Genomic DNA, 16321 nt, shown 5'->3' on the forward strand with positions numbered 1-16321 from the left:
GTATGAAACACAGAAACAAACAAAATAATATTAGGCCTAAATTAAAATATTGTTTGTTTGCCCTTTTCCGACACTATGTTTTGAAACAGGGTAGGTAGGCAGGTAAAATATTTTATTTTTCTTTCCCAAAAAATAACTGAGCTCGGTACATTTTTTGTTACGGGTAGGCAGGTAGGTATAATATTTTATTTTATAGATAAATAATCTGCATGACGTCATTTTTGTCTGTATTGCTTTTGTTTAAGTATGTTTTTGCTAATAAATTTCTGGGACTATTAGACTAGTATAAAGTTCCAGGAAGTTTTGAAGAAAAAGATATCATGTAGAATGTGAAATTAATTCATATGCACTACTATTTTGTTTTCAAATATCAAAATATAGGGCTGTGCGGCATATTTTCAACATTCATATGCCTGGAACTTTTGAGAGTTTTAACTTACACTAATATTCTGTCCTACGTTCATTGTACGTTTACCTCGACCTAAAGGTTTTCTGTTAGAGATAACTTTGTCCTGGTAAAATATGTCCAGGCAGACATACATTACTAGTAGAAACAGTCCCTAGCGTGTTTAAATGTTCTTGTATGCCTGGGTTTCCAATAAAAATGATACAACTTAGACTTGAAACAAAATTGTCACATATTTTTTATCGCATTTATAAATGATTTGTATGGAAAAACTTGGCGATTTTACTGCCAAATATTCTCCACTTTACAGACCTTTGGTTCATGTCAGACATAAATAATATATCAATGCTTGTTGAAGGCATCGTTAACATAATCATCCTGATCCACCGATCACCAAAGGCCATTCCTACATACGATACAACGTCCGTTTAAAATATATTTTGTACACACGTTGATAATTTTGTATTGGACGAACTTTTTTTTAATGAACCCTACTCTTCAAGTATAAAGACACAGAGTAACGTTCGTCATATCATGATTTCTAACAAATGCTTTGAAACTCTAAATGCAAGTGAACTTACACCTTAAATTCAAAACAATTACTGTATGTTTATAGATCTCTTTCTTTCCATTTCACATACCTCTGCAAAATGAACAGCATCTGCAACATTCAAAATCTGAAGGTTTGAAGAAAAAAATGTGAATTTTCTTAGTGCAATAATATCAAACATGTCAAAACAGCAAAGCTAATGAATATAAGAGATGGCCATTTTGCACATATACATGTAACCTGAGGAGATTGAAACTCCTTTCAAAGCAGCAATATTATTTATTGTTTAACTGCATGAAATAGAAAATAGGGATAATGGGACGCAATGGTTTGTTATTTACTGCATGCAATAATTCTCTATCTATAAAGCATAGAATGGTCAAATATTAGAGTACAATTAGACTTGGAAATTCCATGTTTAGCAAAAGGGTACATAATTCTTAAAGAGCTTTAATTAAGAGCCTACATGAATGGTCCTTGTTATTTATATTTATATATGCATGATAATGCAACCAGACTTCAAATAAAGAATACTTTACTTATAAAGTTAGGCCTTTTTTAACAAGTTTTTTATAGTTCCGACGTTCTTATGTTGTATTGTTACACCACTGTCCCAGATTAGGGGAGGGTTGGTATCCAGCTAACATGTTTAACCCCTTCACATTCTGAATGTATGTGCTTGTCCCAAGTCAGGAATCAGCAATTCAGTCGTTGTCGTTTGTTGATGTGTTACATATATTTTGTTTACATTCAAACAGCTCCATCCGTACCCTCGTATATTCCAGTTGCTTCCTCTTGTGTACATTCAAACAGCCTCATCCTTACCCTCGTATATGCTAGTTGATTGATGTTCAAACAGTACTTCAAACAGCAACTTCACACCGAAAGATAAGCCAGCACCTATTTCTAGACGTAAAATATTACATTCCGAAAGTTCTGGCATCACCTCCAGTCTTTGATGGGGTTCGTGTTGCTTAGTTTTTAGTTTTCTATGTTTTGTCTTCTGTACTAGTATTTGTCTTTTTATTTTAGGCCATGGCGTTGTCAGTTTATTTTCAATCTGAGTTTGACTGTCCCTCTGGTATCTTTTGTCCCTCTTAAGAGACATCCATATTGATAAGTTAGACTTTACTAAGGGTAGTCGTGTTACTGTACCTGTAGTAAGGGAGATCACTCTTTATAGACAAACATAACTTATACTTTATTGACGAGACATGAACTAAGAGAGATAAATGTTTAAAGACATCCATAAGTTCGAATTTACTTGGGGTGGTGTATCTGAATTAAGGGAGACAACTCTTTAGTAACATCCATAAATTAGACTTTACTGAATAGAGGAAACTGGAATAAAGGGAGATAACACTTAAGAGACATCCATAAGTTAGACTTTACTGAATAGAGGAGACTGGAATTAATGGAGATAACTCTTTAAAGACATCAATGAAAAACATGAAACATGAAAACTTAATTAAACGCCTATTTCTACATCTACAATATGTATTCAATGGCGTTGTACATAAATGACATATAAAATACAAAAATACTATACAAAAATACAATATGTATGTACTATACCAAAAATTGAAAATATACACTGTGATACACAAGAAAAAAGTCAGAAAAGTTCAAAATAATTTTCGAAATACAATGTTTTCAACCGACATTTAAAAGTATCCAAAGATTCAGAGTTTTTTTACATTTGTACCTAGTTCATTCCACAATTTTGGCCCAATAGTACTAATGCTTCTATCTGAAAAAGTTTTCTTTTTGTTATATGGGACTGCATAACTACCAATAGATGACTCTGACGACCTTAATGAACGTTTCGACACTTGAGGATTTAACAAATTGATCAAATATGACGGTGCATTACCTACATAACAGTTGTACATATATGTAAAGATTTTGAATGTAATTCTGGCTTTGATCGGAAGCCAGTGTAAGTCAAACAATGCCTGCTTGGCACTATCATACTTAGAACGGTTTAACACAAGTTTGGCACACTTTTCTGTATACGTTGCAATTTATATAAATCAGTTTGTGAAATTCCAAAAAAGTATAACATTGCAATAATCTAAATGTGATATAACCAAAGATAAGACCAAAGTTTCAGTTGCTTTTTTCGATAGATAGGATCTTATGCACTTTATGTTGTAGTAGTTCATCATTGTTGTTTTACATTTTTTAGTAATATGGTCTTTGAAGTTTAGAGTCTCATCTAGAAAAGCCCCTAAGTACCGTATACATGTTTTTGATTTTTATAACATCTCCACAAATGATTATTTCTTTTGTATAACATTTAGAGAGTTGGTGTCGACTGCCAAAGAGAATGAACTCTGTTTTCGCATTGTTCATTTTTAGTTTGTTACTGTTCATCCAGGTGTTTATATGAACAACGCAGTCCTGTAAGTCACGAATTGCATCCATCTCATTCGTTAATATTGGCACGAAACGTTTATTAGCAGTGTGGTCGTCGGCAAATCCGTACACAGTAATAGATGGTGGAATAATGTCGAAGAGAGTTCCGGCGTAGACTAAATAAAGCCAGGACCCTAAGCAACTTCCCTGTGGTACGCTACACTCAAGTTGTCGCTCTGATGATGTTGTAGAGCTGACATTTACACGACAGCATTGAGGTCTCAAATAGGAATCGATCCATTTAAGTGCGGTTCCATTTACACCGTACTGATATTCGAGTACTTTTATCAAAATACTATGATCTACAGTATCGAATGCTACACTTAAATCAACGGCGATCATAGCGGTGACTTCTTGATGCTCCATCCCATCGAGTATGTCATTAACGAGTCGTAGAAGGGCCGATTCGCACGAATGGAATTGACGATACGCAGATTGGTTTGTAGGAAGAAAATCATGATCTTTCACGTGTTCATTCAGATACGCAGATTGGTTTGTAGGAAGAAAATCATGATCTTTCACGTGTTCATTCAGTCTATATAGCGCACATTTTTCAATTAATTTAGACAGGAAAGACAAGTTGCTTATTGGTCTATAATTTGAGTAAATTAGTTCAAGACCAGCCTTTTTCAGCAGATTCCTGACTACCGCTTGCTTCCATCTTAATGGGAAGACGCTTTGACTAAGAGACAAGTTAACTAACTTTGTGATAACATTCAACAATTCACTAAGGAACGATTTAAGTACTTTCGTAGGCAAAATGTCAAGTTCGCATGATTTACATTGCAATTTATAAATGATGTAAATAACGGAACGTCTTTGAACAATGGTTTGTAATCGTCAAAGTCTCTCAGAGAATCACGAATTGTTTTGATTTTGTTCATGAAGAAGTCCGCAAATTTATCGGGAAGTTCGTTTTCGTTTTCATCAATGAGTTAGACGTTACTTAATTGAGTATACCTTTTGTCCCTGTTTTAGTTACGGAACATGTTTAATAGAAAGTATCTTTTTTTATTAAACAGGTTGCTAGAATGAGAACATTTATACAAGCAATTCTGCCGATCATTCTTTATCTACAAGTATTCAAAGTGACAACTGGCGGCTTTGTGGGTAAGTTTTTGGGTTATAACTGGAACATATAGGTGTAATACCACCATTATTTTCCCGTATAAGTCTTTCAATTTTTGTTAAATTTGCACTTTTCAGAAACATAATGTGCAGAATTTATCTTTGTATGAAAAAAAAAGAAATACTTGCCATGAGTAAAGTTTTATCCTGTCAATCACTATAGAAAACAATTCACATAACATTTCATTGTAACTAAGAATATAACCATCATTGGAAGTTAACCAATCAAATTTTCCCCCTATTTTATCTGTGTACAAGGTTAAGTCACCATGTAACCTCAAGATTACAAAATATTCTATAGAAATCCCAAATAAAAAATAATGGTGTTTTGAAAAACCCAAGACATATGTTTATGACACAGAGTTTTACTGCAATAAAATGTAGGATTATTTACAAATGTACCTACAACTATCAAATTCAAGGGAATATTTTTTTTCCGACCTATTTTCGGATTGACGTACCATGATTTGGTGGTATTATAAAATAAAAATATATGTATCATGGTTCAAGTAACCCTACCTGTCCTAATTTTTGTCTGAATAAAAATGGTTTCAATGATTTTTCGGTTTTAAAAATTTTCGAATAAGAATAACAGAAAACCCATGTTCATCCAAGCGTTCTTTTGAATCTAGAAATATTGAAACTATCAAATTCACTTCTCTATGTACGAGTTATCTTTCCTAACAGTGTTTTTCTTGTTATTTCTAAAACTTCGAAACTGTATAAGAAACCGACAAATGTATTTATCCAATTTGTTCGCTATATCCTCAGGATGTTTCCTTTAATTTCGACCAAAACCATAGAAAGATTCCATATGAGAGTTATTTCCTCTTTTGTATTTGATATACGTAAAATGTATTTGTAACTGGAAAACCATAAGACTTAGTGAAAGAGGCCTAGGGTCATTTGATTTAAGGTCCTTTGTCCATAAAAATGAAAATAAGGTCAACATGGTCAAGGTTAAAGGTCAGGTCATGTTCAAAATTTTGATTATTATTGTTATCACTAACTTAAAGAAATCTTATAAGATATCAACAAAATATTTTACAGAATTGTTAGTTGCGACATGTCGTAAGTTTTCTCCCCTATTATATTTAAAATTACACGGTGATATAACTTATTTATCATATATAATTATAAGACATAGGGTCTTTGGATTTGAGGCCCTTGTTTTATGTCCTTTTAATTATTGCCAAGGTCAAAGTTTGACGTTCTGTATTTTGAACTTTGCTTTTAACTCATGTGTATACATAATAGAGTCATGGGACTTTTTGCGTTAGGTTGCAAGCCAATTGACCTTAAAAAAACACAACCGGAAGTGAACTTTTCTAAACCGGAACTAGCTAGTTTTTTCACTTATTTAATGTCAAAGTATATAGAACCATATATTATTGGAATCAGTGTCAAGTAAACGGTTATACGCCATTATACCCAATAGTCCAACAACCAATTGCTCCGACAGCCCAATAATCCGACTACCCATAAGTCCGACACTTATCAAGACTAGTATCAGGGTATCAGGGTAAAATAAAATATGTCTGTCTGTTTTATAATATTTCGTTTATGTTATAACATATTTTAAGAAATAACTCAGTATATATTATAAGATAGGACTAAGGTAGTTCGAATACTTTCTAGATATATACTCAATTCGAAATCTGCATATAGAATAGAACAGAAAAAAAAAATCATTTTCTATTTATTTCCAAATTGTGAGAGCTACTGATGATACCCCGCCCAAATATTTCGGTAAACATGAAGTTGTTGAGTTGTGAATCTGAAAAAGCATCACACGGTATAGCTGACTTATAAAAAACTTGAAACCAAATTTCGGAAATCCTTGTACTGTTGTTCCTGAAGAAAATTTTCAACTTGGCTATTATGTGAAATGTGTTCGATAAACAGGAAGTTGTTCAGTATTGAATCAAAAAACGCATCGCACGATATAGCTGACTTCAATAAACCCGGAAACCAATTCAAAAATCCTTGTAATGTAGTTCATGAGAAAGATGCAACGAAAATATTTATGGAACGGACAGACGGACGGAAGAACTAATGAACTGACTGACGGATTGTCGGACGGACATACAGAGGTGAAACAGTTAATGTGTAATGGCTGAGCACCGATTATTAATTAAGATATGAACTGCCTTTCTTAAAATCAATGATATCTAAATATTTTTCTTTTTTGAAAATAATCTTTAAATGAAATAAGTGTCAAGTTTGCCTTTGTCACTGTTCATTGTTTGAAACTTTTAATAGCGGATTCCAATATGGGCAGGAATTCGCTAATGTTACTTTAGTGTGACATTGTAAGAAAAAAATAAAAATCATTATAAGCTTCCAATTTTTTTACAAATTTGGCAAATGGCGTCCTTCTATTTGTAACAAAAAAATCATTATTAAACTTGTGTCAGTTTGGAACCAAAGCAATTAATGAATTTGGAGCGTGTGACATGGACACTTTTTCCAACTTGAGATTAATGATTCCTTAACTCATTCAACATTCAATATCATATATATTGATCACAAAACATTGTCTATCATCTAAACTCTAAAATGTGTATTTTCATTTCTTTCAGAAATTTTGTGAAAACAGGTTTCCTCTACTTTTCTGTCAATGTTACATGCAATGTTTGAGAGATAAATACAGTTACGAGAATCGTTTTCTTTCTGAACATGAAAAGGTTCTTTTTCATTGTGTTACCCTCACATTAAAAATTGTATCAATATTTTTGCAATCCTGTCATAAAATAGTGACGTAAATGTTGCATGTAACGTGGACACAAAAAATATGAATAATGAACCATGCCAGAAATTGAATTGACCTTAAAAGATATAAAAAGCCTCCAAACAACCATGTGAATGTAAATTATACAATTATACTCCCACATTTCTCATAAATGATATTATTTAAATAGTGGTTAATACCTAAACCATTCACCTAAATTTCAGACAGCAGAGATATTTTTTAACTATACCAGCAGTTATGCTTGTTCAAGGTGGTACACCATGGAAGGGTAAATTAAAAGATATTCAAATGTCAAAATAATCAGAAAAATAAAACTAAGACCAAAGATAGATCAATTGATGAAGGAGTCATCCAAAATTTCCACAACATGAAACATTATTATATCAGTAATTAAGAAGCAACTCGTTTTTTTTATGCACAGGGATTAGATAGATAAAACCACCACACAAACATCAGCATCCACAAGTTTCTCACTCAATAACTAATAGTGACAAAGTAAGGGTACAAAATGATTACATGTATCCCTCATTCATGTGACACAGTTACACTTAAAACTAATAGTATGAATTCGAAAAACCAAGGCAAAATATGGACAAATCTACGAAAGGTTGATACAGCTGCATTTATGGAGAATCTTATTTTCAATCGTTTACATAGCTTTTATAAAGCACTATTTGGGTTTCATTTTTGAGGTTGTTGTCTGATAGACATTACCCCATATCTCGTTTTATTTCTGCTGGTTAATCTTACATTTATAATAACTTTTTAAGGTTTAAACAATAAATTTTATTTCAAACATTCAAAACAAGTTTCTTGTTTCTTGTTTTCTGTCTCCAACATCTTCAACTATCTATCTGAAAAAAATGTTTACGCATATGACACTGGCCTGAACATGTAAAAGTCTAAATAATAGACTCTGTCAATGTTACATACACAATTTCTTAATGAAAAAAAGTTTAATTTGGGTTTACTTTATAGTACATTATTTTTAAAAATAAGTATTATAATGATAACTTTGAATATTAAAAATTAGATTAACTGTTGATTTAACACAGTGAAATCTTCTCATGTAACACAAAAAAAACCTGACACGAAAATTGCTGTCCATGTTACTCATAAAGATATCAAATAAGCATCAAAGAAATTGTGTGATGACAATATTTCAGATGTAAGTCATTTATAAACTCAGATAAATTCATTTTAAAGCTCATATCAGAGGTTTGGAAATCAATGCTTTTAAAACATTATAATTCTGGGTTATGCATGTAACACTGACAGGAACACCAACAAATGATGAGGAAAAATTGCTAGTCTATCAAGGAAAAAAATTAACACAAATAATTAAAACTCATTTATTTCTTTAATATCATTTTTATGATGCAAATTTAAATTTCAACAAGATATTATTGATTGAATAATTGTATGCGCATTTAAAGGTTGTAGCATGTTACCTGGACGCAGAAGATGTAACATGCCTTTAAACGATAAGAATTACAAGTAAATATTGTAAAGTCTAGAAATCAAGAAAGATCAACAACTTCTCTGTTAAGAATTCAGCATAAATTTATATTTGATTCAATATTATGCACTGGCCAATTATGCATTAAGTGTAATAAAGTAATATTGTTTTTATTCTGGTGTCAATGTTACATTTTATGTTTTCAAATTAAGTGGCCAGTTATCTTTATAATGCTGAGAAAGAATACAAGTACTAGTTAATCAAATTGGCAATTAATCTGTGGTATTTCATGTTAAAAAATAGATTGATATAAAGGCAAACCGTACAAAAAAAAAGCTCTTGCAAATGGGCGATTAATTCTGAATAAACCACATCATAGTTTTCATCATTTACTTGACCATCTGTAATATTGTCTTTCGATACTAAGTTCTTGAAATGTGTGACAAAGTCATCTAATGTTAAATTACTATTAAGTGTAATTTCTTTTTCTTTGAAATTTTCTGTAAAAGTATTTTGGGTTGGTTCTTCTCATCTGAGACTACTATAACAGTCTCAGTTCTCATCGAACTAATTTAAATCATATCTCCTCTCCGGCCAGTCTGGGTTTTGTAACGCCTTTTTAAAGTATTTTCCATACGCTTAAACCTTTGTTTTGAAATATTTAAGTAAAGTATATTTTCCTCACTTCTACATAAATTAAACTGTGATAAGTACCGATTATCAGGTTGTCTGCATGTTGATATCGTAAAATATCAGCTGCGAGACATAATATGAAGCTTTTTGTCGAGTAAGCGCAGCGAACGAGATCAAAAAGCCTTCGTATTATGTCGAGCAGCTGATATTTTACAATATTAATATGCCGATAACCTGATAATCGATTTATCGGGCTGTATTTGCGTCTTTTGGAAGTATTGTCTTAGTTCCACCAGCAACCGGAAGTTGACTTGATAAGTTCGGGTCAAACTTATCAACGTCGGTTCAAACATTATGACGTCGCTGATATGTCCGGGTCAAAGTTATTAAGGCCAGGTCAACGTATTTGACGTCACAAAGCCGTGATATGGAGTTTTATTAAGAGCTGAGCAGATTGATATAGACAGTTGGACGACTGATAATGCTCGTTTGTAAGTCCGGTATAACTCTTTACATTCGTCACTTATCCACGTCTTATCGCGGTTAAAACCAGTAACTCCCAAATTTCGTTTTTTGCCGTTACAATAATCACACTTAACAGTTTCAATCACTTCTCTTTTTGTGTATTTTTCTGTAATGTTTAAAAAAATGTCATCCGTTTCAGCCACACTATCGCCAATATTGTCCGTTTCATTCATACTTTTCACAAGATCGCTTATTTTATCTGCACTTGCACGAAGGTCTCTCTTTATATTATCTTTACTAGAACACACCCGCGAAATCGCGGGCATTCAGAGCGGAGTTAAAAGTATGTAAAGTGTTGTTAGAAGTTTTATACCTCCTCCTTCATTTCCAAAATTCCCAATTTTTGGTTTTCTATCAATTTCAATATGAACATACATTTAGTATGTTATGAACATTTAAGTAAGGAGCCTGTTACAAATTTGTTTTTCGTTCCTTTTTTGTACATAAATAAGGCCGCTAGTTTTCTCGTTTGAATTTTTTTACATCGTCATTTCGGGGCCTTTTAAAGCTGAGTATGCGGTATGGGCTTTGCTCGTTGTTGAAGGTCGTACGGTGACCTATAGTCGTAAATTTCTGTGTCATTTTGGTCTCTTGTCGAGAGTTGTCTCAACATGGCAATCATACCACATCTTTTTTTTTGTAATCAATGAATTTTGTAAAATATTTAATGAATGGTTTTAGCGCTTATCTGTATATTACTATATAAATAAAGTGTATTTACTTTCAATTCTTAGTTTAGTAATCGATCCATGGTGGTCAATTGACATAGTATACAGACCCTCTCCATTTAATAAACTCTGAACAGAATTAAAATACACTTTATTCGTACTATTTGTTTGTTCAAAGAATACAGAAAAACGCAAACCGGAAGTATAAGGTAGCAATACACAGTTAGAAGTTTAGTTTCGCATTATGGACCCTGTGAATTTTTTAAATATGAAAGTTTGTGTACAATAAAATTGATTTTTAGATAATTGAAGAATAATATAACCTTCTTAGTGGGTTTATATGAACATTAAGATTGTTTTTAACATGTTTTATAGGCCATTTATATGATTGACAGTCCGTATTTTCCTATCCGTACCGTTCATAGGTCCATACATTATTGTAGTGTTTATCAACAAAGATTTTGCGCTCGATCTTTTCAATTCAATTTTATGGAAAAACGAGCAGATAAGCATATGATTTTTTTGGGACCACTTGATAGATATAAACCTATGGATTCAGGAAAGGTATCACTGTAATTGATTGAAATTTTCCTTTAGACCAAATTTTGGAGACTTTTGTGACATGTTCACCCCCCTTTTTTGCTATATTTTGTATCTAAGAAATGCAGATTGTTGCCATGGTTACACCCAAGACGGATTATATTTCACCCTTATGACCATTAGAAATCAAATCTATGGAAGATTCTCTTTCTATAAGTATATACATGCATAACACACATATAAAGCCTTCTTTGTTAGACAGGAGGGGAAAGAGGGTGTTTAAAAATTTTGAGTGTCAATTTTAAGTTTTTTTCCTAACTGTGTATTGCTACCTTATGGCATTTGACAAAGCAAAGAATTGCTTTTATTTAGACAAATCATACCACAAATCTATTGATAACTAGGTTATAGATACAATTCTGAGGGAGAAACAACCTTTAGAATGACAACATATGTTAGTTTTGTTGTTTATTGTCCTTAGCAACCAATATAGACATTTTGACACAAAGACTTGGTTCCGTCATAAATTGAAACTTTATTGGCTACCCCTTGGAAAAGAAGATTGCGCGTTATGTAGAAACCTTAGAAGAGAACGCTTTATATTTTTTCATGCGACTAAATCAAATTTATTATTTTAGCAAGTATAAAGTCACAATTTAGCATGAATTAAGCCTAAATTTTTTCCCGCTATTATAAATGAATTCAGTATTTACTAAATTTTAACCAAGGCTTTGGTATGGTAATACACAACAAAATTGACATTCTAGAGCTTTAAAATAGCTTTAACTTGTAAAATTTGTCTACTGTTAAGGTTAATTTAAGTTTTTAAACAAGAAAAGACAGGCTTAGAAGGTATAGTTTTAGAAATTTAACAAAAAAAGGAGAAAATGCACTTTGACATGGCATGTTTCATAAAATCACTTTTTTGTTGCATTTCAGTGTCAACTGCTAACCTTCATAAAATATTTATTTCTGAACCGATTTTCAAAACTAGCAGGCCAATTTGCTCGTTTTAGCTAGTAGAAAACAGAAATCCATTTAAAGTGGAATTGGGGAAAAAAATGTTAATCCTTAAGGTAGCAATACACAGTTAGAAGTTTAGTTTCGCATTATGGACCCTGTGAATTTTTTAAATATGAAAGTTTGTGTACAATAAAATTGATTTTTAGATAATTGAAGAATAATATAACCTTCTTAGTGGGTTTATATGAACATTAAGATTGTTTTTAACATGTTTTATAGGCCATTTATATGATTGACAGTCCGTATTTTCCTATCCGTACCGTTCATAGGTCCATACATTATTGTAGTGTTTATCAACAAAGATTTTGCGCTCGATCTTTTCAATTCAATTTTATGGAAAAACGAGCAGATAAGCATATGATTTTTTTGGGACCACTTGATAGATATAAACCTATGGATTCAGGAAAGGTATCACTGTAATTGATTGAAATTTTCCTTTAGACCAAATTTTGGAGACTTTTGTGACATGTTCACCCCCCTTTTTTGCTATATTTTGTATCTAAGAAATGCAGATTGTTGCCATGGTTACACCCAAGACGGATTATATTTCACCCTTATGACCATTAGAAATCAAATCTATGGAAGATTCTCTTTCTATAAGTATATACATGCATAACACACATATAAAGCCTTCTTTGTTAGACAGGAGGGGAAAGAGGGTGTTTAAAAATTTTGAGTGTCAATTTTAAGTTTTTTTCCTAACTGTGTATTGCTACCTAATCTGACTTAAAATTTCGTCCAATGACGGGGCAATATCCGGATGCCTTTTTTCTCGTTTTTCTCCCAAAATAACTCAATCTGAATAATCATATGAATGGATGACAAATGCTACTATGCACTGTATATATAGGACACAGAGTCGTGTTGATTAATTTATTGTGGAAAGAAGAGAAGCGACACCAAAAATGAGGTCTTCTCGTTTAATAGTATAGATACTCTTCATTCCAGTTATAGGTATTATATTTTTATATTTTATAATTTAACATGAACAAAAATCAGTTAATGATAAACCTTTCAGTTTGAAATCAATAATTACAGGAGCATGACACGAAAATGTATCAAAATTACCAATCATAAAATTATTAACTATAGAAAAAGATTCATGAGATAATAACACATAGTCAATAACGCTACAACCATTTTTATTTTGAAATGTAAATTTACCACTGCTTTTCCCGAACCGTCCATTACATACTCTAACCCCAGACGATTTACACAAGTCCGAAATCTTTCGACTACAAGTGTTAGCAGGCTTTATGTCCCCCGTAGTACGCTCACAAGGTAAATCAGGTGTGTAATCAATTAAACCACTTCTATCACTTTGTAATTGAGTACGCAATAGATCATTCACTATAAAGTCGTTTGCTTTACCAATTCATCCATTCAGGTCATCAATTATAGCAATGTTACCTAATGCACTATAATGCTCTATATGTTCCTGTAAAACTTCAAATACGTCACAGTCATATTTGCGGTAAAATATACTTTTATCTGGTGGTACATTAAAGCACATAAATATAAATCTTTACAATCAGACATAATAATATTGCTTATTTTCAACCATATCATACAGTCTGCACAACATTTTAAGACCTCAAGATACGAATTTAACCACTTTTTATGAAAAACAATAACACCGCCTCCATTACATTTCTTCCTTTGCACATATTTTTTTTTCGTAACCTGTTATCTCAAATTCTTTTGGACCTTTAACCCAACATTTGTTAAAACATAATATGTCATAATCAACAATTTCATGTTGAAATTCGGGGTCGGCTAATTTTCTTATCAAACCTTTAGAAATGTTCCAAGAACATACTTTAAATGAGTATTTAACGATTTCTTTTCTGGTTTTTTTTTTGTATCATCCCCCGCTAATTCCTATTCATCGTATAAAACTCCCTCAACGAATAACTTGTCCCCAACTAAGTACGCAGTCTTCTTTTCTTTTCGTTTTTCCAACACTACCGGTATTAACTTTTTTCGTTTGGCTTACACTTCTTGTGGATATTGTGGACAATTCCGAAATTTGACCCCTTTAGTCTTTTTGATGACTTTCGTACCATCTCGCGGTCACTGTACTTTGAAAATTTTACCACTATTGGCCTAGGTCTATTTTCTCCGACTTTTTTTACCAAGTTTGTACGCTTTTTCTAATTTAAAGTTCGCTTTGGCATTTTCAATTTTCAATGTTTGTTCACAGAAGTCACTAAAATTATGTCTAAACAGTTTTCTTGTATGTTTTTCTTTCCTTCTCCGTAATTACCTTCATCTACATTACCCTGAGCCCCGTTCGTCTCCTTATCTACATTAACTATTTTTTCTTAAATTGCAAAAAAACAAAAGATTGTTACTCAAAGAGGGACGAAAGATACCAAGGGGACAGTCATTTTATGTTTCAAATCTGTACTTACAACGGCAACGATTGGGCCACATTTACTATTTTTTATTTTATGTAATTATGTATGATTATTTTTACTTGCTTTTATAAAATAATAGGGTGAGGGTTCTTAAAATTCATGAATGTCATGTACATCTACAATTGTATGCAGGTAAAACACTAAACATATAAAAAAATAACCTAAAATTTCAATCAAAATAGTTTCGGATATACGGTAATAATATTTATACTAACCGATATTTACACGATCGCTGATTTCGAACGTTGTCTGTTGACGCTGCTCTATCATGGTGAGGGGCAGTTAAAAATGCCTGAAATAAATATGTTTCTGGTCATAAATCGTTTTAAAATCACTTTAAATAGACTAAAATGCCATCCAGGAATTTAAAAATCGTAGTCGTTTCAAAAAAATATCAATATTTCTACTTGAAAACAATCTTTGAAGTTTTGTCAAATTCTTTCGCTGGTGAGCGTAAACAGGAACCGGAAAGCGACCTCGATTTCGCAGTAGATGGGAATCTCCGCTTTCATTGGATAATAATTATATAAACGTATGACGTCAGGAACATATTTATTTTTGACTCCAAACTAGACATCCCCAGAAAAAAAAACGTGCCGCGCAGTTCAAAAAGTCGTTCACTTAGGTTTTCTTTCGACTCGATGAAATAAAAACGAAACGATGTTCAGTAAAAACAAAGATAGTAATAGAAATAAAAATAATTTATTACAAAATGAAATGGTACATAGGAAAGATAAAAGAGTAACAAAAGGGGGAAATCTGGCAACAACAATGGTAATTTTCCAGTCATATCAGTCACCGGAAAACAAAATGGCGGCCAAATAACGCTAAACTTATAACCAACGTCCGAAACGTCATGTAACCAAATATGTGCCAAAGTTGATATTGAATCACTCGAAGCAACCCTTTTCTGGATAAATGATGTATGATTAAAACTGACGTTACAACATAAATCATTTTAATAAATGATTTAGTGGTTATAGAAAATAACAATCAAAACCAAGGATTAAACAAAGACTCGTAAAACCAAAAGACATTTACATCAACAGTTACATAATTGAGAATGTGATATACCAACGAAAACATGAATTATACTTATTTTAAATCAATTATTCATCCACTAGTCCCCAAATCCGTAGTTTTATTTAGTTAACAAAAAAAAAATCAAAATATTTGCGGGCCATGTTGTACCCTTCGTGAAACTAGTTCTATGCATGCATTTTACAGTAAAGATATCTGTTGGCACTTTATTCGTATAAAATAAAGAGCCCATACATTTTAAAACTCTTTAAAGTTTATTGTTTGTTTGTAGGTCATGGACAGTACTGTTATTATCATCAGTGTCGTCCTCCTCTGGAGTGTACTAATGGTCGTACATGTTTTTGTCAAGACGCAATTAATAATTATTTTGATCAAGGAGAACAAATTTGTAAACCAAAAGGTAAGTAAGTAACTGTTGATAGTGCATTATGAAAATACGCAAATACCCCCAACCCTCCCCCAATTTATTTCATAATCCAATATCCACCAACTCCTCCCCCGATTAATTTCAGCTGCACCCTAAAATGTTTTATTTCCTGGCTCGTTTTTTTCCAGTTTGATAGAATTTTTCACAAAATAAACTGTGGTTGGATAATTGTCCAGGGCGTCAGAAAAGACAAAGGTACAATTAGTCCAGCAGATAGGTGAATAATTGTGCACTTTGTGTTAAAAGCATAAAATTTGGTAGAAACCTAGTTTGGACCATACTAAACAAATTTAGATATGGAGGCAAGCTTGATTTTACCCACTTCCGGTTT

The 16321-nt window shown here is 32.2% G+C and overlaps 1 protein-coding gene across 2 annotated transcripts in view; it reads left to right on the forward strand.

Annotated features, from left to right (window-relative positions):
• Positions 1-16321, forward strand: part of LOC139481656 (prion-like-(Q/N-rich) domain-bearing protein 25) — a 141961-nt gene that overhangs the window by 15555 nt on the left and 110085 nt on the right. For both annotated transcript variants that reach the window (XM_071265103.1, XM_071265104.1), the window contains exons 2-3: positions 4397-4484; positions 15835-15963. The gene's annotated coding sequence lies outside the window, so the exon portion shown is untranslated. The remainder of the gene's footprint in view (positions 1-4396; positions 4485-15834; positions 15964-16321) is intronic.

This window comes from Mytilus edulis, chromosome 7 (genome assembly GCF_963676685.1).
Source record: "Mytilus edulis chromosome 7, xbMytEdul2.2, whole genome shotgun sequence".
In the NCBI taxonomy this organism is placed as follows: Eukaryota; Metazoa; Mollusca; class Bivalvia; order Mytilida; family Mytilidae; genus Mytilus; species Mytilus edulis.